At 47.7% G+C, this 27,844-nt stretch overlaps 1 long non-coding RNA gene across 1 annotated transcript in view; it reads left to right on the top strand.

Annotated features, from left to right (window-relative positions):
• The window catches only part of LOC135914430 (uncharacterized), a 391,576-nt gene that overhangs the window by 147,619 nt on the left and 216,113 nt on the right, over positions 1 to 27,844 (top strand). The window contains exon 2 of the long non-coding RNA XR_011506934.1: positions 19,761 to 19,840. This is a non-coding gene — a long non-coding RNA (uncharacterized lncRNA). The remainder of the gene's footprint in view (positions 1 to 19,760; positions 19,841 to 27,844) is intronic.

Raw genomic sequence — 27,844 nt, 5'->3', positions numbered from 1 at the left:
CACTTGCACCGATACAGCAGAATTTAGAGGGGAAAGTTAGAGGGGAAAATGCAAAGTTGATCTGCATGTGTTGCATGCGTGAAAAAAGAAAGAAAGACTACGAGTCGTCGAACGTACGCATTACAAGGATCGTTTAACACGGCTACGTGCTTTTATAGTGTTGAGAAACCCCAAACGAATATTAAGATATGACACACACGTCGATACCTACGTGAGACGAAGCTTTAGTCTATCAGTGCGTGCTATTCCTATACGACTAGCGGCGACGCGTATACAATTATGTTTACTTAGCATGCAACTTGATGCAATCTGTTTGTTTATTCACCACAAGAAGGTCACAACGCTAACCTTGTGCAATTATTATGTTTATGCACTGCATAGCTGACAAGCTTGCCCGAAATATAAATTATAAAGAAATTGGATACACAGTGCGAGATGTCTTCGCAGTGACCTGACGAGGACGAAGGCGACGTATACATGATGCTTGTAGAGTAAAGAACGGCGAAGAAAGGTGTATGCACAGGAAAAGTACGACGCATGTCTGCCTACATTTAAGGATATTGTGCCTCCGGTGTCACATTGGCCCGTACGTACCAATTCTGTAGGGTCGGCCAAGAACGAGCACACGCCCAGTTCCACATCCAGAATAACTAAATCAAAGAGAATCACCTAAATCGAAGAATCCGTTGAATATCATGCGCTATTTTCATTAAGGTACCTGTGGTCCGACACTGTACGTTCAGGTTTTATGTAGGGATTTATTTTGTATCGTCACATTCGCTTATAATTCTTCCCGGCACGACACCGCCGGATTTTCTCCCTTTTATCTGCTCTACGGTCGCGAACCGACCTTGCCCCTTGACACGGCACTTCCTCCTGCTTCGATCTCAACAAGCGAGTATGCGCGCGACGCCATCGCTCTCGCCGACCATGCACGCCAGCTTGCCCGTGCTCGACTGACGGACTCGCAAACCACTCAGCAGCGTCAGTACAACGCCCGCCACCGTGACGTACAGTTTTCGCCTGGTGCGCTCGTGCTCTTGTGGTCGCCCTCTCGTCACGTCGGACTTTCACAAAAGCTCCTTTCGCGATACACAGGGCCCTACCGCGTGCTGCGCCAGGTGACGCCTGTGACGTACGAAATTGCCCCTGTGAGCTCAACCTCGTCATCTACTGTGGCACCTAGTGATGTCGTGCACGTCAGTAGGCTGAAGGCCTACTACACTGTTTCCAAGTCCGGCCTTTAGTCGCTCCGGGACGGCGCTTTTGCCGCCGGGGGTAGTGCTACGGAGTAGTATTACCGATGACGAAGAGGCGAGCAGTAAGAAGACGACGACAACGATTGGAGGCTAGCGCGGGCTGTTGCCTCTTGGCCAAGTGCGGCGTATTACGTTGTAAATATACTTGTATATAGCTTTTCATTTGCGTCTTCTTACGTAACAATATTACTCAGAGCAGGAGGTGGGCCTACTGGCGCTAGACTGCCAGTCACCAAACAGGGGTTACACAAGCCTGTTGCATGGTACTTGCACGTGGCGCACATGTGACATTCGCATATGAATGTCAGAGTATGTCCGCCGAAATACCAGCCGACCCAGTACAGCAGTAACTGTCATGCCGAACCCGGGAAGGTAGGCAAAGAAAGCGTCGCTCTAAATGTTAAGCAGGTGTGGTCTCAGTTAAGCGACCAAGACAATAAACGGGTCACTGGTAGCGTCTAATATATGTGCTGTGAAAGTGAATTACACTCGGATATTTTACTATCCTGACAGTAGCACCTTGGGTGTTTGCTCATTTGTGGAAGCATCGAGACTGCGTAAAAGACTGTATCAGATCTTCATTCATTTTGTCCCTATCCTTTCTACACCCCCCTCCTCCTCCCAATTGCACAGTAACCAACGAGGCGGTTATTTCGGTTAACCCTCCAATCCCTGTTTCTATCTGTCATAAACCTGTTATTTTGCTTTCTCGGCATCTTCGTGTTTGTACATACGACGACTTCCTACTTTGCTACAGTTTCGTTATCCGTTGATAGACTGCATGGCACGAGTATGCGTCATACCAGCATATATGCGTGTATACAGTATGTGTTGGGTTTTCACTTTCATACGTATTTATATTTGTTTTTCCATTGCTTTATTGGAATTGTCATGCTGAGCTCCCCAATACTCTCAGAATTTCCGGCCTCTTATGTATAGCCCATGTCTCCAAGTGTTTGCAGTCGACGGAGCCAGAAAAAGGTACTCAGCTGCCGAGCGGACACACTCCTCTGAACCGCATACATGTAGAGACAGCAAGAGTCACGGCAAACCATGGCGTGTGTGACGTCATTTGCCGCCTTCGCCGGATGGTGACCAGAGGCGCCCGTGGGGTTGAGAACGTTGCTGTCGGCAGAGGGCCGTTACGAGAGGCGGGAAAGTAAAGAAAGGAAAGGCGCAGAACTCGCTCGGACGGTGTGCCATTGGCCCCAAGGGGAGGGGGACAGGTGACACCTGCCTCCACTTTGGAGCGCCGCGCGACCGTCAGACGCCTGCCGTGCGCGGCTACCGCGCTTCGTGCAATGTACCGTGTTTGCTCGTACTTAATCCGGCCTCGTTTCCAGGCCGATCCTCGAACGCCTTGGGCAACTTTGACTCGCCGTCGATCGTCTTTGACATCGCCGGCGCCTCTGTCACCGATTTCTTCTTCACCGTGCACTGTCGCGCTCGCTAACGACGAGACGCCATGTCCAAACAAAATGGCGCGCGCCAACCCTTCAGCTGTTGTAATCGTGGCCTCCGATAAGGGGCGGCGCACCGCCATGTTTCGGAGCTTATGCTGTGATAAGGTGTCTAGAATATTGCGGCCGCGAGGTCACATACCGCATTCCCGAATTGAAGCCGACCCCAGGCTTCTTTCTTTTTTTTACCCGGTAATGTTCAAACACCGTTTCACATCAAGGAAAATCGGAGCAACTTGTTCAGCCTTATTGCTATACTTGGAAAGCACATTTGTCCAAAAGAAGCAGAAAGAAAATAATTGAAAGATATGTGGGTTGTCACTTAAATAGTATAGTAATTAAGTTATTATTTAGTTTGTTAAATTATGCACAGCTATACTTGTTTAGTAGTGTGCTTTGCTGGGCCAGTTGGTGCATGGTGAACGTATAACGGGTTCCAGCAAGTACGGAGGCGAGCACAAGTAAGAAGAAACGGAGAGGACAACGCCCGATTTGCAACTGAAGTTTATTGGGAATACATTCCACAAATCTCCGCCACGCATGCGCATACACCCAAGAACAATCAAGAAGGTTTATAGTCAAATATCATCAAAAGATATACACGTACACAAAAGCCAATTCACACCCTTCCCGGACACGGGCAACAACACTTGGATTAACGTGATAAACTTTAAAATTGACGTTCTTTATCATTGATTTAAACCTTACTTGTCTTCAGCTATACATATACTTGTCTTCAGCGTACCAAAAACGCGACTGTGGGCCGTGCGTTAAGGTTCTCGCGCCTAACTGGGCATTTTGAAGTATCAAACTCAGCTTATATAGCTTATATAAAACGTTAGGCTTTACAGTGTCAAAAAAAAAAAAAGTTTCAGCCTACAATCGAGTAAGTACGCTACTTACGTGCACGGCACGGCGGAAGAAAAAAAAAAACAAGAAAAGAAAGAAAGAAGGTACGCTGCACCCTCGAGCATGGCTTGCTTGCGCGAAGAGATATAACGCTGTTTGTCGATCCCGTCGTCGTCGTCGCCGTCGTCAGACTCAAGGACTTCTACGCCCATTGAGGCAAACCCCGTCTTGCTTGCCAGGCTTGCTCCTTTTAGCGGATGTTTGGCGCCCGCTCTTACGAGGCTGCGGGGAGAGTTCTATTAACTCCGCCGCCGCCGGGACCGTGGCGTATATCGCCTCGCTTAGCCCCAAGGTTTCTGAACTGTGTAAATCACGCCGCGCGACTTCGCTGCTACATTACTGTGCAGTGCGCGGGTCGCCGTTTTCGAAGCCTTGAAAACCGCGGCGACCGGCCGGCCGCCGCCGGCCGTTTCTGCGTGTGCGTGTACACCTCGCTTTCGCGTCTATGACGACGGCGGTAAAGCCCGGACCATAGAGTTTCTCACTATAACACCTAGAGGGTAATCTGGCGCCACCGTCTATGGGAGTTTCTTAAGGGGGCACCGTGCCGTCATGGGAATGACGGTATATGTGTCTGCGAGGCTCGTGTTGGCTGGTGTTGTAAGAGGCTTCGTCTAAAACGTGGATATGGCTACGCAAATAACGCGTTCTCAAAGTAAAACCTTCATAAAATGTTTCAATTCACGCATATTACATCTTTACTCACCCACTATGCATGACCAAGCGAAGAAAAGCAAGAACAGACGACCAACTGTTTCAAAGCGAGCGCGAACCTTGTCGTCTGTCCTCCAACTTTAGCGGCCCGCTGATACTTCTTACGAAACATGTAGTCGTACACACAGTAACAAGTTCTCATAGTTAAACAAAACATGTTTTCGCGTAATAGTAAAGCTAAAACAGCTTTTCACGTGTTGTTCTAGTAGAAAATGAATCATTGTGACAGACGGAACGGTACTTGCCAAGCGCGTCTTCAAGGTGTCCTGTCTCTACGAGAACGATGCCAATCCGAACCCACAATATACCGGCATTCCCATGCATACTACAGCGCAGCAGCGCCAGATTTCCCTCTAGGTAATGTAGTGAGAAACTCTATGGCCCGGACCACACCTATTCGCTTGCGGACGCGCGCGAGCTCGCGTCCGAGCGCCCACGCATGCGCAGACGGTGTGGCATGGCTCGTGCGCGTCGAAACGTGGCGTTGATCTCGGGGAACAGGATCCTCTACTTCTGGCCGCCATAGCGTGGGCCATAGAGTTTCCTACAAAACTTACTAGAGGGAACTCTGGCGCTGCAGTCGTTGTCCTGCCATGGGAATGATGGGAGGCACATGGATTTGTCTGATCTTCGTGCTTGCGGATTCAGACGTTCTTGTGGCTTTGTATATTACGCTATATAAACCTTATTGTCGTATATTTCGGCGCAATCTATATTCTTCGAAGTGCAGAAGACACGGGAACGCGTACAATTGCTATTAATTGCAACGATTGAGCTTGTCCAGGTGGCCAAATCGAAACGCGCCAAGCGTCTCAAGGCACTGGCATGCCCGCGATAAATTCATAAGGGCGTCTCATTCACTTGTCGATACATGCGTCCGTGGCTTAATCGTTTCAATATCAGGCTTCTGTGCTAGAGTCCCTGTGTTTGAATCCTGCCGTCGGGCAATTTTAATGATGTTTATTTAATCATTTATTGCGCAATATACTGTTGAAAATGACGAGTTTACAAAGTCACAAAGCTGTTTGAAGCCAAAACGACGAAGTTTAGGCAAATCCATGTACTTCCCATAATTCCCATGCTGGGACAACCGCTCGCATTGCAGCTCCCGTAGACGCTAGCGCCAGAGTTCCCTCTAGTAATTCTTGTAGGAAACTCCATGGCTTGGGCAGCCTCGCGTCGGCGCGCCTGGCTACGCAGCTACGGCGCGGTACATTCAACTCTCAGTGAAGCAGATTTATATCGTGCAAGAAGGTGCTTCTTATTTCCTTTTTGGTGCCAATCTAGCAGCTATGAAAATATAACAATTACGTTCATAGATATCGAAGCATTTTGAAACACTGTCAATAACAAAGTACGAAGCGGCGTCTGGCGTCTGTGAGTAAGTCCAGAGAGCACGCCCTGTCGTGCGCACGGAGTTTCTCACTATAACGCTACATATAGTGAAAAACTCTATGGTAGCGCGTCTTTGTGGACGCAAACCGCCATTCCTCACGCAACGGGTACCTTTCATGAATTCGAGGCTGACAATAATGCGTTTGCGTTGATGCGGTAATGAGTTTTGTTGTTGTTGTGTGTGGCAAAGACAATGTGAAGCAGACACCATTTATTATTTCATTTGTTGATCTCGTTTGTTTACATCAAGTATGATGTATTACATGTAATGTACCTTATATTGTACTTTTCGTTCATACCAAAGTTGTAAGCGTGCCTACGGGTGAATAAATTTCCTTGTCAGCAACAGATGCAACATGCAACGAAGAGCCAATTTAAAAAAAAAAATAATATAAGTTGGTGTCGTCATCATCATCATCATCGTCACGGAATTAACATGTTTCTCGAGGAGAAACGCCTGGACGGAACCGGCGTGGCGCTGAAGTTTTTCATTCGCTTGTATAGCCTGTCGCGTCACATTGTATGGGATCCATCGGGGACCACTTCGATTTCTAAAATAGAATATATTGAAAGCAAAGCGACCAGATTTGCCCTCGGCAGGGATAGAAGAACGGAGAGTGTTACCATGATGAACAGGGGCGTAGCCAGGGGGGGGGGGCTTATGGGGCTTCAGCCCCCCCCGAAATTTTTTCGTGCTGTCATGCGCCGCCGACCAATACAACTCCCGGCACCGGAAATCATGCTCGATTTTGTCTAAAATGTCCTTAATTCACGCTCGAAAAGACATTTTAGCGCGAACATTTCGAAATCGGGCTAGATTTCGCAGCGCCCATGCATCGGGAGTCACATATCGTAACGCAAGAAGCCCCACCGAGTACAAAATTTCAAGGGTGTTTTGATGGCGAGCGGGCTCGTCTCGGCATCTCGCGAGGCCGCGGAATCTACAGAGCGCTGGATTTCAATTCTGAAACTTTGTGGGTATAAAGTTCTTATAACATTTTGATGCGAAAGGTGCACTGACATTTCCAAAGTCGTGCTTTAGATTTTCAATTCCGGAACTTTGTGGGTTTAATGCTGTTGTAAACATTTGACGCCAAACGTGCATCGACTTTTCTGAAGTCGTACATCGGGCCATACAACGAGACAAGCCAAATCAACATATTATCAGACAAATTGAAAAAGCACGCAGCGAGGTCCGATGAGACAAAGCGTTGTGGTGGTTCATTTATGCCGTCAGGTCACAGAAAAGAATATGAACGTTTTCTTTTCACCTGCGCCAAAGCATCCATGTCAAGACACTAAAGCCACCATTGTAACTAAGTTCTGATTTATTTTCCTACCTAGACTTTCATTCGCGGGAAGATATTGAGCCTCTTTCTCATATATTTTTTTTTTTTTCGTTTTCGCAACCCGCGGGCTGCCGATCCAGCCAGAGCGCATGCGTTTTTCTCGTGCTGCATCGACAACCGTGCGGCGCACTTGGATGCGCGTTTGTTTTTCTCTGGCCGACTGCATGTTCACCTGGCAGAGTTTTGGACGTTTTCTGGCTAGCAGACGAGAAAGAGAAACAATGCATAGTCGCTCGCCGCCAGCACTGCGGAGACTCGACGGATTGCAACGCGTTCGCTTGAGCGCAACCTCTCCGAAAAATTTTGTCTCGCCAGTGTAGGATACCGAGCAGTATGCGTATGGTTTTCTGCGGACCGAGCGTCACACGTTTTCTTTGATATTCCTTCGGTAGCCACACTAGGTGCCCAAAGTAGGCATTCGATTTTAGCCAACATGCTTTCCTTGGCGTTATTCTATTTCGCCGCCCCCCGCCCCACAAAAGAAAAAAAAGAGAGATTGTTGCGGCGCAGCGAATTGTCGCATGATGAAAGTTCGATTTTGTTCCTTCTTTTGCGGAAAGTAATGGGTCACGGGACGCTTCAGTTGCCGGATACTATTATATTATTGCAATAACAGCTATATGAAGACTCCAGGCGCATTCCTGCCGTTGCCCTCATGTTCCGTATAACTAAAGGCCAAGGGCGATAACATCGTGACCGCGCGCCGCATGCTCTATGTGCGAGTGAAAGCGTGGGGGGGGGGGGCGCCGATGATGGTGGCTCAGTCTTGTGTGCGCAAGGGAGAAAAGCGGGGAGGAAGCGCGCCGCCTTCCGTCGCACGCAATATATTTTGGGAGTGGAGGGAGGTGGGGTGCTGTGACCTGTGAATCTGTGGTTGCGCAACCTGTTTATTTGCCTTGTTTGACGCATTATATATAGTGACTTTTTCTTAGGAGCGTAGGTTTATTGGTGACTTATGCATATATTTAAATATCTTGTTGTGAGGTTTTGTGCATATGCGCAGTGAACTTTGTTTCCAGTGACAATGTTTTGCCCTGTATCTAGCTGTGTCTTCGCATTTCTAATGTACGAAGGCGAGTCAAATGAAAGTGAGAAAACTCGCCCCACGCAATAATGGTTTGGTTCATTATTTTTGAGGCATGCGCGTAGAACATACGCATCTCATTTACAAGTTTACATTTACAATGCTCTCATACACTGGGTTGAACATGGTTGCGTGACATAATGGACACTCCAAAAGTTTAACAGCTTGGTATCGTGATGTTTTTGACAAATGAAGATGTTTCCCAAAAACAAATTATTCGCCGTATGGCTGCCATATGCGTTGAACATTGCGTTTCATTGGCCACTGTGATGAAGCGTTGTAGCAAACTGTCCAAAGAAGGACACGAAAGTTACAAAGACGATTCGTTGCCGGGCCAAAGCCACCGTGCAATCACCCCCAACATAATTAAAAAGGCCGTGGTTGCTCAGTGGCTATGGTGTTGGGCTGCTGAGCACGAGGTCGCGAGATTGAATCCCGGTCACGGCGGCTGCATTTCGATGGAGGCAAAATGCGTAAACACTCGTGTACTTAGATTTAAGTGCAGGTCAAAGAACCCCAGATGAGGGTGACGACTTTTTGTCTGCAGTTGTGACCGGGGATGACTCATGGTGCCGCTACTACTAGCCTGAAACACTACGGCAAAGCTTACAGTGGAAACATTTGAATTCACCACTCCCAAGGAAAACAAAGGCCGTAATTTCTGCCGGAAAATTGTTGACTTGTTTTTAGATCCTTAGGGGCCATTATTGATCGAATTTTCTAAACCTGGAGAGACTTTAAATCTTTTCAGATATTGTGAAAGGTCGGATCGGCTGCGTGTCGCAATCAAGAACAAACGACGTGGGAAATTGAGCATTGGGAACATCTTGCTTCACGACATTGCCCGTTCCCACGTCGCTGATGTGGTTAATACACAAAACTGGCAAAGTTCAAGTTGAAAACGGTGCAATGTCCCTCATGCAGCCCAGACCTGTTGCCTTGCGTCTTCCACATTTGGTAAAATTCGATAAAACTGCCTCAAGGGAACCAGATTCGTGTCGGAAGATGACGTGTAGTCATTTACAGATTTTAGAGGCAGCAACCCAAGGAGTTTTATGAGACGGGAATTACAGATATATATATATATATATATATATATATATATATATATATATATATATATATATATATATATATATATATATATATATATATATATATATATATATATATATATATATATATATATCCCTCGGCTAATTCTACAAGGAGGAGGCCGAGCTGCAAAGTGAGCCCCCCACGAACGAAATTTCTGGCTACGCCACTGATGATGAAACAGGAATCGAGTTGGTAATCGCTGTCTTTACGCCGAAAAAAAAAAACTACGGTTTTAAAGCTCTTTTTTATATATTCGATAATAAGGTTGGAACTAAGGAGGAAACGTATCTAAAGAAACCGTTCTATAATTCCAAGCGCAACGGCAATGCCCTAACTATACGTGAACACAGACCCAGGACGTAACTCCTCGCTAGTTCTCTCTCTCTTTTTTTTTTTGCATAGTGGAATGCAACAAGTGGCCTGAAGAGCAAGGGCTGTGCCGAAATTAAGAGTTGCTTAAATTCATGCTGTAACTCCCCCTGCTACAGCACCCAAAGGCAATGCGGGGTCATTCTCGAATAAACAAGCAAAAAAGAAAAGGCGTGGATCCGACGCCATAACTGGAGCGAATTCTTGAAAACTGCGCAGCTACAGTGTCGGGACCGAATGCAAGAGTTTTTGTCCCGATTTATTATGTTTGTCCTGTATGTCCCGTGTCTCCACAGTTTTCAACAGTGCAGCCATACGAACTTGCGCAGTTGTCCATTACTATTGAAGTGCAAGCAGTGAACCTGAGGCCGCGTTCCGAGTCGATCGCTGTCGGGCAAATAACTTTCAGTGGACACCGATAGGATGCATAATTTTTTCGTGCAGAACGCCCGTCGTTGCAGCGGGGCTGACTAGCAGTCGGCGCAAAAATGAAAGTATTCCCGGAAGTCATGAATCGAGAATACGCGGCCACTGGAAACGACGCTTGTCAGAGACCAGAGTGAGTGAGTGAGTGAGTGAATAAACTTTATTGTAGGTCCGGCTCAGAGACCAGAAGCACAACAAAGCGACGGTGATGGTATGCGTTATGATCTCTGTTTACACTGGTCTAGGGGGTCTAGCTCCGCCGCGACGTCTTTATCCGTTGCTATGCAAAGCAAGAAAATGCGTGCATCCAGCCTCCCGAATTCATTCGCGAAATCTGCGCGTTAAGTGCACTGAGTTCAGTCTGCGCAAGAAGCCAGCGACATAGAGCCGGTGGGGACGACCGATAGACACGCTCCCATTCATCGAAGCGCTAGAAGATCGCGCTTTACACACTTCTCGTCGTTTTGCACGTTTCAGCGATCGAAAACGCTGAACCTTACGTAGTTCATGGGACTCCGTGTCACATGCATCAGCACAGTCCAAATATTTCCCGCCGTATTACTCGCAGTCAGCGCTGTAAAATGACCTATTGAAGAGATCTGGAACAGTACCTTGATTTGGGCGAGTTAGTTCATCTTGACAGTTTTCATAAAAACGCGCTAGAGACGAAAACGAAGGAACACATGCGGGTAAGTATAGCGCCAGACTTGTCATATGTGTTCCTTCGTCTTCGTTTTTAGCGCGGTTTTATGAAAACTGTGAAGATATCTGGCCTGCTGTTGCCGAAAGTACCAAGGAATGCGCCTAATCTCGTTTACCGTTGGCGGCGTTAGGAGCCAGGGTTCTTCACTTCTTATCAATTTCAGCCTAGCGAAATGCCAGGTTCTGTTTTCACCGAAATAACGGCGCACAACCTTCACAGGTCACGGAACCGTTTCCCATCGACAACAACGTCATGAAAGAGCGATTACGCTGTAGGAGTGCGGTTTATCTCGGCCACGTCCGGGGGGGGGGGGGGGGGGGGGCTTCGACGCCTTTGCATAACTGTACAGAACTGGCGAGAGGCGGTGCGTCTACGCACTTGCCTTCCTGTCCCGTTGCCCCACATATGTATATGCCTACATAAACACGCTCGATGTCTTCGAAGACGGGGCGCGTGGTCTGGTACGATGCCAGAAGGGTGAACCCCAACGTCTGTTGCCAAGGCGGCTCGCCATCAGCGCCATCTGCCGCCGCTGCTGTTGTTTCTCAAGAGAGCAGCAACTTGGCATAGGCCGTTCAGCCTGCCACCTGCTGTTCCTCCGCGTAAGTGTGCCCTTATGCATGCTCCAGTGACGTTCCTGCGAAAAAACTCGACATGTAAGCACATCGCCAAAGCGTCAACCAACCGCAGCGGCAGTGTTACCTACGTCTGTGCGCTCTCTAACGTACATAGTATGCGCGAAATACTCGAGAGGTCGCACATCCGAAGCAGACAATGATGAACATCTTGTGTCAGCGTCAGTGGTTTGCTCCAAAATAGCGCGTTATAGGGTGCAAGACCAACTACCCCACGGTTAGTATTTAGGACGTAGGTGTCGTGCAGTGCGGCCATCATAAGTTGGCCGGACAGGGCAACGTGTTAATGTGCGCCCGAACTTGAGCACAAGAACGTGGTAAAAAAAAAAGATGTAATACCACACTTAGCTACGCATTGCCGAGAATATGGATCAGTTCCTTTCATTGATTATACCGTCATACTGAGCAGGGATAGTGATCAACATACAAGGGCCGGCGTATCTCGTCGACAACGGAGCTCAGTCCTGTGTAGACCAGCCAATTATCGCCCTATCAAAGAAAGAAATAGGGTTTCTCTAGAGATCATAGCTTGAAGCTGCGGTGCTTTGTCCGTCTTTGTCGATGGCTTGCTGCTCTTGTTTATCAGCACCGAGTTGGTTGTCACTCTGTTTAGTATAGCCTGTTCTATTTAATTAGCATTCACTTGATAGTCTGCGCTTTCGTGGCTTTTGCTTCTTCACTTCCCATATTTTCACGTGGTTCCGAGAATGTAGCAACACCAACTAGTCTAGCTTTCAATGCTGCTAAACTGCTTCGTCTTCACATGTTATATCCACCCAAGAACCCCCCTCACCCATCGTCCTCTCAAAATTATCCTAACATCTGTGAGCGTGCATTGGTCCGTGTCTGCGTTCCACATTTAGAATGCATTTATTAAGTATAGAGGTCTTACTCATTGCTGTCGTCACCCTTACTTGTGTATTATTAATGCGAAAGCATTATATGTCCCATGAGGCAGAAGAGCCGGCGCTGTCTGCAGCGAGCGGTAACAAAGATCCTCATCATCCGTGACGTCATCAGCGTCTTGTATGGCGTCAATAGTCAAACAGAATCAAACTTTGAACAAGTTAGAATAAGGTGACATAAAATATAACAATCAGTTCTGCATTCGGGTGGATGACAAATGTCCCGTTTCATAAGGTTACCTAAGGCGGAATAAAGTGCATTAAGGTGAAGTAAGGTGAATGAAGGGGAATTAAAGTGGATTAAGGTGTATTCAGGTAGATTAAAGTATAATTCTGAAGCACACGTGACAATGTGTGATGCCACGTATCATGGACGTCACAAATTAATTAGGTAAGTCATAATGCTTTCGCATTCAAATCGCGTAAGGGTGCTTACGTGACTGTCAGTTTTTTCTCGGCTCAAGAACGGGCAGGTGACGGAGGCAAGGAAAAGTAACGAGAAGCGAGGAAACTCGTGACACTCAATTAGGTCGCGGTAATATACGTACACAGATGAGTTAGGAAGCTGCCAAGAAATCTTTTTTTGTACTTCATTGCTTTCTCGTTGGCTCTGCCGAGGCTCCTCGAAGATCGGCTTGTCGAGACCTTCGACTTTTTCCGCCTTCAGCAGTAGAGTGCAGAATTTCCTTGCAAGGCAACAGTATCAGAACTAAGCGGTGCGTTGAAAGACAAAACAAACACGTATCGAAAGCGCGGTCTCGAAGTGTGGATAGCGAGAACAAGGGGGGAAGGGGGTCACGTTAATTGGTTCGATGCTCATTGACGCTCGCGCAAGCAGCACAGAAAGCAGGGCCATGAAAGGTTGGCCCACCCACGAGTCACGTTGGTGGCACAAAGAGCTGCGGTGGCCCAATATCGGGCCAACATTGGCACCGCTTCCACTGTTGCTGAGGGCTTGCCCGTCAACGAACCGCGCCAGTATTGTGTAAGTGTGTAGCGTTGCATCGCACAGTTTTGTATGCGTGTGGTGCCACGTGCTATATATATAACAGCGGTGTTGGTTTGCTTCACACGTGACCTCGTGCCCGTTTGCGCGTTGGGCCCGTTTCCGGTGCGTGCAGATGCCATGCAGTGTGCGTTTCAAGAACGAAAACTCGAAAATCACTAAGTAAATTGTTCGTGGTAGCTAAGTTTACTGGGGTTCTGGAGGAGACGTATACAGTATAATTTTGAACTTAGAACTTTGCTATCCGGGACGCTACACTGACCTTCCAGTTCTTCGACTTCGGCATGAAATTTATTGTGTGTGTCAATAAAGAAAAGAAGACCTGCCGTGGCTTCTTTGTCGCTATAGTGTTGGGCTGCAAGCACGAAGTCGAGGGTTCAAATCTCGGCCGCGGCGGCCGCATTTCGATGGAGGCAAAATGCGAAAACACACACACACACACACACACACACACACACACACACACACACACACACACACACACACACACACACACACACACACACACACACACGCACACGCACACGCACACGCACACGCACACACACACGCACACGCACACGCACACACGCACGCACGCACGCACGCACACAAAATTTTTTCCACTTTGACGCTCCCAGTGAGAAATGATAAAAAAATAACTGCGCTGACCAGTGGACAGCGTAGGGTCCTCTGGTTGCGGGCACAAGGTACAGGGGTTCGCCAACCAACTGTAGTGGCCGCATTATTATGCACGAGGCCACATAGAACAGGGTCCGTATACCGAGTCCTCGCATCTTGTCCATGCCCACGGTGCGGCAACATTTCTAGCGCGTTGCGACTGCGACTAGAATTTAGTAGTGTAGTGGCGGTGGTAGCACTACATCAGTACATGCTGTTGCAGAGCAAAGCACACTTTTGGCAGCGGAGCATAAGATATTCATTAAGGTAATTTCTAATGGAATAAAGGCAACACTTGCCTTCAATCAACCACGAGAAAATGTTGGCTTCAGGAAAGCCTATTCTACAATGGATCACGTCCGTGTCATCGATCAAGCAATGCAGAAGTCGGTGGAGTGCAACCAATCTCTCTAAATGGCTTCCATAGATGTAATGAGCAGGCATTTGATTCGGCAGACATAACAGCTAGCAGTCGCGAAAGCACTGCGTAATCATGGAGCACAGGAAGCGCACGTGAATATTTTTGCAAATATCTATAAACATTCCACGGCTACCCTAATCCTCCGCAAGAAAAGCGGAAAAGTACCCATTGAGAAAGGAGTAAGGCAAGGAGCCTCAATCTCTCCAGTACTACTCACTGCAGGCTTAGAGCTATTCAAGCTATTAGACTGTGTAGGCTTAGGAGTGAGGATCAACGGCAAGTTACAACAGTTCAACTCAACAGCATTCGGTTCGCAGATGAAATTGACTTGTTCAGCAACACTGGCGGTGAATTGCACCAAATTATTATAGGCCTTAAGTGAAGAAGTGTAAAGGTAGGGTAGAAGATTAATATGGAGAAGACAAAGATAATGTTCAATAGCCTGGTAAGGGAACGAGAATTCAGCATCGCCAGTCAGCCTCTAGAGTCTGTGCATGAGTACGTTTATATAGGTCAATTACTCACAGTGGACTCTCATCATGAGAAGGATATTTACAAAGGAATAAACATTGATTGGAGCCCATACCGCATGCATTACCAAATCATGACCGGTATAGTATACCGCTATATTTGAAAAGAAACCTGTACAATCATTGCATTCTACCGGTGCTAACATATGGGGCAGAAACTTGGAGGTTAACAAAGCTGATCGAGAACATGTTAAGGACCGCACAGAGAGCGATTGTACGACAAAGTGTCAGGGGTAACGCTAAGAGACAGGCGAAGAGCAGTTGTGGATCAGGGACCAAATGGAGATAGCCTATATTCTAGCTGACATTAAGAGGAAAAGAAATGTGGAGTTAGGTAGGCCATGTAATGTAACGTAAGGCCGTGTAACCGGTGGTCGATTAGAGTTACAGATTTGGTGGCAAGAGCGGGGAAGCGCAGTCGAGGACGGCCGCGCATTAGCTGGTGCGATTAAACGAGGAAATTCAAAGGCATATATATAAGATGGTGTCAGTGGGCACAAGACAGGGGTAATTGGAGATCGATAGGAGAAACCATCGTTCTGCAGGGACGTAAGAAAAGGCTGCTGCTGCTGATGATGATTATGATAATGATGACATGGTTATATGCACTTTTAGTAATAATAATAATAATAATAATAATAATAATAAACTCTTTTATTATTTCTAGAAAACGTACTACATTCATCAGGCCTGCCAAAGCCACGTCGGGCTTGACTTGCAGAGCGTGACAGGCAGCGTACAATCTGTTACAGTATCAATAGTATCGTGTAGGACACTTCGCCTGTTTTCAGACAGGCGTATAATTCTGCACTCATCACCTGACGCAGGGAGATCAACACCTGTCGCTTCCCGAGTTGCCATTCCGAGAACGTTTCACGAGCGTTGTACGCACGTCAAACCAACAACATGCGAGCAGCTGTAAATTAGACGCGGCGAGGCCAAACACGGTCAAGTTCCTATCTCCTCCACCCCACTCTCTCGCGACGAGCAGATGTCGCCGGTTGACGAGGTTCGTCCGCAGGCGCTGACCGGTCCGACCGAAACCCTGACGCTCTCTCCGAGTATCGATTAGTAATACCGGTCCGCCGTGGAGTGTTCGGGTCGATTAAACATGCTGCTGGGGTCGGCAGCCCATCGGTGGTGCGAAGACGGGCACGGTACGACTTCTCCGGCTCACTTATTAATTAGCTTTCTTTTTTCTTTCTTTCTTTGCTTGTGTCTCTGGTCGTACGTCGTTAGCTTTATCTTTGGCTTGAACCTATGCGCATCGGGACAGCATCTGCAATTCGTCGCAGTCAGCCTAAAGAAAAACGGGAATATACAGTCAGCCTGTCGTCGACATCGTGCTTGACGCGTCAACAGAGGCACGCATGTCGCCCCACTGCTATGGCGATAAACATTGTAGTCATTTCCGAGCGGCGTTCTTCAGGTCGGGGTTGACTCGTGTTGCTTCAGAAGCTACGTGATGCCATCCTCTATTCTGAGTAGAAAGAAACGCGAAGATAAGCGACGTCGTGGTGGTTTCCGGCTTCTTTTGGAATTGCACAAAATAAAAGGGAAATGTCCCCGTCGCGGGGTGTTTACTAAAAAGCGAACTGAAAGGTTTACCTAACGTTAGTTTGTGAGTGAATAGAAGATTTCTTCCTAACAATTTCTCGATATTTAGTTGAAAGGAAATTACTTCTGGACATCCTCCCACTTGGAGTTTGCGCTCGTGCGTTTCAGCCGCAGAGAGGTTCGCCACGCCATTTCTCATTTTCTGAGCGAGACAAGAGGAATTCAGCATAAATATCTCCTTTCTCTTACTCACAATTTTCTTTACAGTAGATATTTGCTTATTCAATGCCGATATTTATTGAAAAATACCTCTTAAGTTCCAACTGTTCTGCCATTTGTTCTGCTTCGCCTTATTATCCTGAAAGGCCTTTTTTTTTTTTATTCACTGAGAATCAACTGAGAATCAATCGACCATGTTTCGCTATTCTCGCCGATCCAACAGCAATCAGCAGGGCACGAAATCGGCCGGCGTTCGGGCCGATGCATTGCTAACCGCATCGCACTGAAGTTGCAAGTGGAGTGCTTGCAGTTCTAGTGCGTGCTGCATTCGCTAGTGGGCCAAGTACAAAGTGCACGTAATATCGCAGTAGCCATCGCTGTTACTACTGCAAACGCTGCGACGACGTACAGTAGTATTTCCGTCGAGTATCATCAAGCGTCAGCGGCAGAATCCACTTTCTAACGAGCGTTTCGTTCGTAAGAGCTCTTTGCCCTTTCCCGTTCGGCTTCGCTAATGACGTATGCCCAGCGTCGCGACTGGCTGGCACCGGCTCTTACGAAAAGATTCCGCGTAAGAAGCTTTTCGTAAATACGGGCCCCAGTTCCCTAGCCTATACACTGCCAATGTGACGGCCTCGCCCCTTTCCCTCACCCTCATTGTAGGGTAGCAAACCGGGTGCTCTTCTGCTTGACCTCCCTGCCTTTCCTGTCCTTGCTCTCTCTCTCTCTCTCTCGGTCGCCATTGCGAATAGGTCGCCCGAAGAAGCGATTTGCCAACAGCCGTCGGGGGGTCGTTCTTGACACGTCGTCAACAGAAGCACGTGTGTTTGTTGTGAGCCGGAGCTATACATACACGAGCGGGCGCAGGACGCAGTGGTGGCGCGATGGCAAACAACGCGCTCTTCTCGGTCGAGATAGGAGCGAATATAGCTCCGCTCGCGCGTTTTCGTGGGCGTCCCATCCGGAGGGACGGGCATATCTTGTCGCCTTCGTCGTTATCTCGCGCGCGGCCGTCGTATCTCGTAACGCAAGCAGTGTTATGAAGGGGATAACGACGCGCCGAAATAACAACGCGACCGGCGGAAGACACGAGAAGTCGAGAACCGCGGAGGACGAGAGGAGGACTTGTAACTGACCCTTTATAAGATAACGCCGAGACGAGCAAAAGCTATAATGGCCGGAGGGAACCGGAGAGCGGTTCCGATACCGACGTCGTTCGAAGCCGTATTGCGGGATGATACGCTTTAAGCCGAGTTCGGTTCAAGGCCACAGCCGTCAACAGCCAGTGAGCGTCGTTGAGATTGAGCGCCCCGCGAAGTTCAAGGCCGTGCCCGAGACAACATCGGAATGATGGATCGAAAGGCATCGCGGAGAGTGCCAGCTGCCGGCGCCGAATTATCGAACCCCGTCGATACCATGTGCTGATGGCCCCGTTGATACCGGGCGCTGCTTTCGCCTTGCAGTGAATTTCGAGCGAACGGGTGAAAGTACGGAACGCTGTCTGACACCTGCGTCGGGGTGCGCTCGTCCTTCTAAACGAGATGTGTTGGGTACAGTACGAAGTACTTCCAGGGATAATACTGTTGAGCGTTTTAACATTTCGTCGTGAACTGTTGATGGCATGCAGTAGAGGGAGCGAATACTTCCCGCTTGGAACGAACCACGCATCAAAGGGCCGCACCGCGCGAACTTGCTTTAATTCTGTATTTGCCGGCCGTAGTTTGAAACGACCACATTAGATGCCCTGACAACGTCGGGTACAATTTGCCAATTATGGTTCGAGTGGGGAAGGCTGATGGCCACGTCATGCGGGGCGCACGCTAATGGCATTAACGCTCCGCGGCTCGAGGTTCGTTAATGACAATGCAGATGAGCCGGGCGTCACAGGTGTAATTCTTTTACACGTGGCGATATTGCCATTTCCAACGAACGCAGCAAATTAGGAGTCACAATCTTCCGTCTACAAGAACTCTTTCTCTCTCTCTCTTTTCCTCTCTCTGGGGGAGCGGGGGGTCATCAACCTTATTTCAGAATTCGATAACGGATGGTAGTGTAATTGTAGTGGAGACGTCTTTACGCAAGGGTCACCTGAGGGGGGAGAACTGGGAAAGATTAAATGTCATGTTCAGCTCAAGTAAAGAAGGGCAGAAAACGGGTACGTTGGCGTAATCTTCAGTAAAAGTTCATTGAATTCTTGCAGGCTTTCTTTCACTTGTTTGGAGAGGCGTGAAGAATGTTATTTAGTTATTGCGTCAAGGAATTAATGATATTTCTCTTGTCAGTGTGTCGGTTTTTTAGCGGAGGTTTGGATAACAGGCGAGTACTTCGTAGGAAAGAGATCAATATAGAATAAATGGATGTTCAGAGCAGCCACTAATTGATGCCGCACCATGCCGGCAGCTCATTCACAAACATATCTGCGTTTTTTCGGTGTCTCTTAATGGAAAAAAAACGATAATTAAAGATTGGCCCATATGATACTTCGATCGAAAAGAGCGGTGCCGACGGCATCGTTATACGACGTGACGCATTTCGCGATCAATTTTTTGGCGTCATCGGTAAACGCTTTTTACTTTTTCCGGAAAAGGTATGACAAAATCGCCTGCTTGAGTCCTACTGTATGAAAGGGTTCTGCTACATGAATGCAGCAGAACACCTTCTTCTATGATCGAACAAGGACATTACAGACGCAGCTGTCTTGACCAGACATTGCTACACGTTATGACGGCATCGTGAACCGGTTTGAGCATCTCAAAGTAATGTTGCCAACCCGGTTTTATGATCGTCTGCTGTAGCGCCAATACCCCGCTCTCCGCCAAGGCCCTCGTATGTTGTATCTATCAGCTTATTTTAGCGGCGCTGCGTAACAAGAACACGCTACGTAACACCTCTACCGTGGCCACCGCATTCTGACAGGGGCGTAGTGCAAAAACTCCACGTGATGAAAATTAATCTAGAGTCCTCCCCTACGGCTTCTCTGATAAACTACTGTGCAGTTTTGGAAGGCTAATCTCCATGATTTCTTTAAAATTTAATTCGTGATTTTTGTGTCTCTTTGCAGATGGTAACAGAAAGCAGGGAAGTCTGTCTGACATAAGGCGCAAAAGCACTTCGGAGGGAGATGTCGGGACTTAGGTGCAGGTAAGGAATGGACAAACGCCTGGACATTGCATGAAATCTTGCTAATCAAAGAACAGCTGTCTGACGAGAAGAAGAAAAGACAGGGTATCTATATTAGATGAACGCGATGATGACGTACATCGGGCAGATGCTGCAAGTGCGCTTGCTGCCTCTTGGCTCCGAGTCGCACCGTATGGATACAGCCCTGACGCCAAAGTGCGAACAAATGCCCGGATGCCATACGTCCTGCGGTGGGCAGCTGCTTTGCGGGGATTGCGTGAACATATACAGCTGCGAGGCGTCAGAGAATTGGCTTTGGCCCTGCATTCACAATGGCGTCCTTGTCTAATTCACTCGGAAAAGTGCTCATAGCCTTTCGCAACGTATTTCATTCTGCAGTTGCCTCCGCTGTCGAAAGGTAATTCTCTATGAGGATAGCAATCGGGGCTTGTTGGTACGGCATATTTTATTTTGTTATAGCGCAAGCTTGACACGGACAACAGAAGGCACATCTGACACCCACAGCGCTGTTTGTGTCAAATGTGCCTTCTGTTGTCCGTGTCAAGCTTGCGCTATAACAAAATAAGGTAATTCTCTAACTAGCAGCAAAGATATGTGGCACATGGGATAGATAGATAGATAGATAGATAGATAGATAGATAGATAGATAGATAGATAGATAGATAGATAGATAGATAGATAGATAGATAGATAGATAGATAGATAGATAGATAGATAGATAGATAGATAGATAGATAGATAGATAGATAGATAGATAGATAGATAGATAGATAGATAGATAGATAGATAGATAGATAGATAGATAGATAGATAGATAGATAGATAGATAGATAGATAGATAGATAGATAGATAGATAGATAGATAGATAGATAGATAGATAGATAGATAGATAGATAGATAGATAGATAGATAGATAGATAGGTAGAATTGTCAACGGTCCATGTGAGACCACAATAAGTGTAACGCAATGCGCACAGCTCTCTTTGAGGTTTCGAAGAGAAACTCCAAGTTCATGACTTGTCATGATAGACAATCACAAGAAACGAAAGACAAAAGAGCACCTACACACAAGCATTTGTGTAAGCGAAGGAAGGAGGGAGGGCTGTGCTACCTGCTGTCTTTCGTTTTTTTCCTCAGTTCATTTACCAATACCAACCAACTCACCGATCTGTCTTGGTCAATGGCTAGCGCTGTCTTCAGAAGGGGGTACTTTTCGAAGATAATTCCTGTGGAAGAAGGAAAAAGGACGAAGAAAAAGCGACTCGACAACGACCGTCATCAACGTCAGTCGGACATTGCATGCCCAGCATATGAAAAGCCATTTTCGTCTGCTCTATTCTATGCCTTGTGTTTCCGGTCTCATGTTCCGCGTCCGTCGTCCGAGTCAGCCCTCCGTCTGTTTCTTTCCGAACCTGTCGTCTGCTTTCTGGCAACGCTTCAACCCGCTGACAGGTGACCGGAGCTGTTTGTTTCACAAACGTAATGCGAGATCCAGGCAGTTGGCCGAATGTCGTAATGCCATCTCGCGCCACTCGATCCGGCAGAACTTGCTTCGCTTGGATACGGCAGCAGGCAGCTGCCATCTTGAAACGCACTAAACACATTTTCTTCCTTTTTACTTCTTCTTCTTCTTTTTTTCTTCTTTTTCTGGCTGGGCATATGTTTGCTTTTGCTCCCGCCATCTATTCAACGCTCCGCTCAAGCGGGTTTCGTATTGTCCCAGCCTTTTCTACGCCTGTGTTGTCGCTTATGTTGGAGACAAGCGGAGACAGAACCAGGCGCATAGCGTACCAACTCCTGTGCATTAAACGCGATCACCATTGTGGACGCAACAGCTGTCGGCAGTCAGTCGTAGAGACACCTTTACCCATGAACCCCCCACCCCCCCTCTCCCAGTCGCATGTTTGCATCTGTTTTTCAAATCCATTCAACGCGCTCCGAACACACGCATTGAGTTAGCGCTGTCTCTGTTTGTGTGTGTGTGTTTGTGTGTCGCTTAACGTTCCTGTTCAAGGCATGTCCGAATGCAGTTAGACGCGTTTCAAGGCGGCTGCGTAATTCTAGACTCGTGCAGGGCTGCAGACGATCAGCAACTGCTCCAGCCAATCAGATGGCTGAGCATGTACCATGACGATATATTGAAATAACTGATCTGAATGTCTGTTACGCGCCATTACGTGGAAGTGAAACAAGTAATCACCCTATAGCCTGTTTCTAAACATGAAATAGTCGAAAGCGTTCGTTTTGGAGCCTGAATTATGCCACTGTCACAAAGGCAGACGAATCCGTAAACCGAACAATAAATAGGGGTAGTCTCGAAATTGTTCGGGTTGGCGCTGTGTTGTACCGCGGAGCGCGGATCCACGGCATAAAAGCCATCCCCTGTGGACATCAGCGAGCTAACGATTATACAACCGAATCGCTGCAAGAGGTGGAAGCGCTGTGCTTCGCAATGGGGCTGTTGTTGTAAAATGACGCTGTGTTCTTCCTCGGCGCGACAATTCATGCCGAACAGGTCCTCTGCTGTCGAGGAACAGCTAGCAGACGATGCTTTAAAGCCATCGCGCCATGAAGTCATAATGCTCCGGGTAATATGCAAATGACACTTCTGCGTTCTTTTGTGATGTCGGTGATTCACGCCGAACATGCTATCGGCTATGAAAAATAGCGAGCGCGCGATTCCACAAAGGAATTGCAGCTGGAGATAAACGGGCTCGGCTTAGTATGGATTTTGCTTCTGTCTAGATGTTCCCCGAGGCGAGGAAAGCCGCGGAACCAGTCAGATGTCAAAGACTGTAAATTAGCGAGCTATTGAAACATATTGCCCGAGTCCGATGAAACTAATTTAACTGGCTGTTCCACATAGAAACGCCTTCTTTCCTGTATTATATTCTGTTTGACGTTCGTGGCGTTAGCGGGAGAGCATAACAGCTCAATATTTTTTCCGATTAGTAAGTTTAACAAATTTTATGCAGCTCCAAATTACTCGCACTCGCCACATTGGCGTACCGGACGACACAATATAATTCTTTCACTCAGGCATGTGCGTCCCCATCCGAACACGGCGCACTACGTTCTTCTTCTTTTTATTTATTTTTTCAGCAGCGACGCATGAGCGCACACCGCTTTGCTTCCGCAACGCGTTGCACAGATACAAACGGAGAGAGGACACCTTCTGGCCAAGGACAGCGCGCAGTTTCCGGCAATGGAAATTCACATTGTATCTTGAGAGGAAAACACGTTGCCGCTCTCATTTCGCTGGCTCACGTGCCCAACGGTATCTTGGGAGTGTTTTATTTTCTTCCTCGCATGCGCAGTAAGGGGGTGCTGACATGCGCGCCGGAGAAGTCACCGGGAGTGGCTGATGCAACGCCGGCGACGAACGAGCTCGTTTCGTAATGGCGCCGTCGCTGATTGCTCGAGAGGTTTCCGCGGGGCAGAGGCGTGAAGAGGCAACGCCGATGCGACATTTCGCTCCGAGAATCGAAGCACGTGAAGCGTAACATTCGTCTTTCTTTTCTTTTTCTTTGTTTCCCTCTCTTTATTTTCAAGGATTCATTCTGCAGAAGAGAGAAAGAATGGTGCTCATTTGCACCGTTACATGGCTTGGCTCCCTGCAGTGTAACGGTCAATGGACGCGAACTTTAATGTTTTGTGACTCTGCGTGTCACATTGACTGTTCTCACGAATGACGTAACAATTCGATCCTGTAGCGCGTAGAAGATGACCATACAAGTGAATCCTAATTGCCGAAAAGGCATCGCTGAAGTCGTAACCTGTGAGTCTGCATCGATCGACGTTATCACACGTGCCGATACCTTCTGGGCGTTTGCTGTGACGTCATTGCAGCGGCTCCCGAGAGTTGGTACAAGACGTTGGAAACTGTCTGCAACAAAATAGGAAAAGAAGGAAAATGAAAGGAGGGACGCGAGGCAATGCAGGAGCCCCAAAGCTTCATTTGCTGTTTTCTTTTTTTTCATTAATATGGCATAAAACGAGGCGTTCATTGGGCCCCGACTGTCTTATGCCTCGTAAACACAAAATACTGTGTAATTGCACTTGCGCATAATCAAGTCAAATCCCAATCAGTATGCACGCAACAAAACGAACAAGCGAACGTTCACGAAGGAGGTACGTCGTCGCACGTAGAATGTCATGACCAGTCAGGCGTATAAAAACAGTTAAAAAATAATAATAAGCAGTGAGCCTGGCTCTAGATGGCACACTGTTATGTGCAATAAGTCTTGAATAGCTTCGCGTGCAATCGGCTGGAATTAACATTCCCAAATGCCCTGGGGCGAAAAATCTCATTTGAAGGAGAAGCGAAATAATAAAAAAAAAAGAACTCTAAGAAAGCCCAGCTTTCATAGCAATCCCCTGCAGACTGAAAGCGTGGCTACTGTCTCGGCGAATAGGAGCTCGGCTCAAATAGCGTAGCACGTGCGCGTGCCAGGTTTCGTTAGACCATGGAATCAGGAATGCAACGCGACAAACAATGGTCAACCCTACCCCTCTGTCTCGCGTCGTACTTATGCCAGCATGCATCTGCCGTCGCCGTTCTTTCCCCCTCGACAGACTTCACCTTCGTTCTCGTGACGTCACGACGGCGACATCTTGCAGTGTGCGTTCGCACGAACAGTTGTTTGCATTTCGGTTCAGATAGCGAACGCTGTACAGCACCATAAACGTAATAAACATTGCATCACGTTAAGGTTCTGACTGGCATAAGCATAAATAAACATTGCACTAGAATCACGCGTCGCATAGATGACAAGTACATATCTGCACATGCCATTTAATTTTGCACCTTTTAAGTAATCGCGTCGCGAAAGCTTCGCGTCAATGAGATGCAACATGTGTTTTTTGTTTTTTCTCGGGATGAAGGAAATGTCATTCAGTGACGACTCTAGCGTAAGTCGTTTCCCGTCCCCAAGGCCTGTGTGCCGGGGACGGGGAGTAGGGGCCTCCTTATCCGGCGGTACAATAAAGTTGCTATCATCATCATCGTTTTCGTTTGTGAAGGTGGCGCTCTCTGGTGGTGAAGTTGGGAGATAATGTTAAATTTTCTTCCTCCTCATTCCTGTCCTGCTTTTCGTTTCTTACGGCTGGCTTCGTTCAAATTCCTTGCTATCGGCGTTTGTTTATGAATAAGCTCCAGACAATGCCGACGGAATATCATTTTAGCGAACGCTGAAGCCAAGCAAGCTACCGTCCAGGCGCAGTTACTTGCAGTGGCGTCGGTAGAGCGGCTGAGCATAGACTCATTAGCGTCAGCATGTCACATGGGGGGACCGCCAGTTTTTCTGAGCGATAAGGACCCAATTGAGTACGGCGCGACGTCTGTGTTCTTTCCAAACAGTCTACAGTTTCCGGAGATCTACAGCATGTGATCGACATGCCGGAAACCCGACGCGGTAAGCTTAGTAGCTATGACGTCGGCGCTGCTGAGCTCGATGTCCCAGGTTCGATCCCGGACACGGCGGACACATTTCGACTGTGGTGGAATGCGAAAACGATCTTGCACTTAGATTTAGGTGCACGTTAAACAAAACCGGGTGGTAGCAATTATTCCGAAGTCTCCCATCCTACTACGGTGTGTCTCGTAGTGAAATCGCGGTTTCGGCAAGCAAAGGCCCATAACGTCTTCTGTTCATAACTACCCATGTGGTCCATATGGGAGGCGCTGCCAGCCCATATATTTCGTGACGTTTTCGCTTCAAATAAACCAGTCCGCAGAACGCGAGTGTGCGTTCGTTCTTCGCATTCTCTTTACGGACGCCCCTCTTTAACTGCGCAGTTTTTCAAGAACGCTCGGAAGAAAGATTGCTCGCGCGGTCTCTCGAGCAGTGCACCGTTGTCCCGCCAGGCGGCGTGCGGGTCGCACTCTCCGCATTGCGCGCTCATTGTGGGCGCGCTCGGGACAGGCAGGCAGCACGGCGGCTTGTTTACGAGGCTGTGCAGTGCACTCGGGAGTGCGTCGCGCTGCCGTTTCGGCGATTGCGACAGGAACGAACCTCTCCTCCCATTCTTTTCCACTGCCCCGCTGCGCTCTGCCTCGGCCGTAACCGCTGGTTTGCCAGCAGCAGCAGCTGCTGCTGTTGTTTCCGATTGTGTTGTTGCTGTTCGTGCTGTTGAGAGTGGCCGCCAGAGGACGCAGGGAGGGGTCTCTTGTACGCAGAGAAATCGGGGATTGCGTACTTTAATCAAGGGACGAGTAAGCACGTGACATCAATTAAACAGCGAGTCCCCACACCCATAGTCGATCGATAGAAATACCTGAAAGTATACGTAAACGAAGGACAGACCCGCTCAAGCATCCATCTAGACAATCTAAGAATGAAGAGGAAGTGGGATGAAGCAGTAGTGAAACATGGAGTATCTTGTGTTTACTGTAAATATGAGTTGGTGCGTGGAGCTTAGAGAAGAGTGATGGTGACAGAGCTAATGTTCGAAAATGCCATTCTGTGCTTAAAATCAGACACGTTGTCGGGGTTGGAACTTAAACAAGGATCGGTAGGCCGTTTGAATTTGGATATCCATGATAAAACCATGACTGAGGGTGTGCGGCTTGATATGGGTTGGGCCTCTTTTGAAGTCAGAGAAACGCAGATCCATATCAGTTTTGAAGAATGACTCCGAAACATCGATGAAAATAAATTGACCCCATATGTGCACAAACATATGTAACTCAAGAACGTGGACACAGAATGGAGGAAGAGGTCAAGAAAGTTGGCAAACAAGTACATGGTAATTCAAAGTGTAAGCAGGCAACAAGGAGTCATGAAAAATAAAAGGAGAGGAATAGAGACAGCGAATTGGATGCAAATGATGGAAACAAGAGTGTTCATGGAAATTTACAAGAATGACACGAAAGAAATTAGAAAATATAACTAGAAATAAATTTGAAAGCGATAACACAAAAGGCAGTGCCTTGCAATTTGAGACCCGAGGTGGTTGCCTACAGGGTCAAAAACATACTGGTAGAAATGTTTGGAACGGATTGAGGCATGTTTCTGCTGCAGCAAATATACGAAGACGACTCAGCACACCCTAATGGAATGCGAAGGTAATGAACCAGCGAGACTCGTAGGAAACATTGACCTTCCAGAAGCGCTGAGATTCAAAGTGGATGGAAGTATCAAGCGGTCAATAGTCGTGAGAAGCAAGAAACGTTTAGAGTATTGTTTAACGAAAAAAGCAGTGAAGACAGTGACAGAGCCGGTGTCGCTACACGCATAGGTACCTGTGCATATAGCTTTGGAGGCTTTAATGAAGAGATGAAATATCAAGTAAATGTAGACAAAATGCTAGACTGTAATAGATGCACATTATATCTGATTACCATCACGGTCACCTGTCATGAATGCGGTTGTGCTGGTTTGTTTGGTGAATGTGAGGTTTCGGCTAGGCACAGAGATAAAGTTGTGCGCGAAATTATTGAGGCACAGGGCTATCAATCGGAGTGGACAAAGCTGCTTAAGCACCCCGTCTTTCGACCTGTTAGGCATAATTAAGCGCCCTTCTGGGAAAGCTCAGTCTGGCGTGTTGGCCAGGTGGGGTGCTACTGTGCGTGGTGCATAAAGTTCTCTTTCTTTAAATGCGTAAGCATTTCTACGCTTCCCCGACAAGAAAACCGTCTGTCTGTCCTTCCCTCCGTCTGTCCGTCCGTCCCGTAAGACGATCACTTTCAAGATGGCGACCTCAGCAGGGAACGAATTCACCTTCGGGCTGCCTCTGGCTTCAACGCCAACCAAGCGGCGAGCAACGAAGCAACGATCATCATCAGCTCACTGCTGATGATGATCGATTGAAGTAAACCATTCAATCAGTTTAGCCAGACGAAGTGTTCTTTGAAAGTTCTGTTGTTCTTTATTTCGAAATAATTAACATCCTGATTATTAGAAGAAGATAAAAACGGTCAAATTTTCAGTTCTTGAGTTTCGCGCCGAATCCCCAACGCCGGTTCGTCACTGTGACGTCACGGATTTCAAGCTATTGTATTG

This window comes from Dermacentor albipictus, chromosome 6, assembly GCF_038994185.2.
Source record: "Dermacentor albipictus isolate Rhodes 1998 colony chromosome 6, USDA_Dalb.pri_finalv2, whole genome shotgun sequence".
Taxonomy (NCBI): Eukaryota; Metazoa; Arthropoda; class Arachnida; order Ixodida; family Ixodidae; genus Dermacentor; species Dermacentor albipictus.
This window is presented reverse-complemented; position numbering and strand designations above follow the sequence as displayed.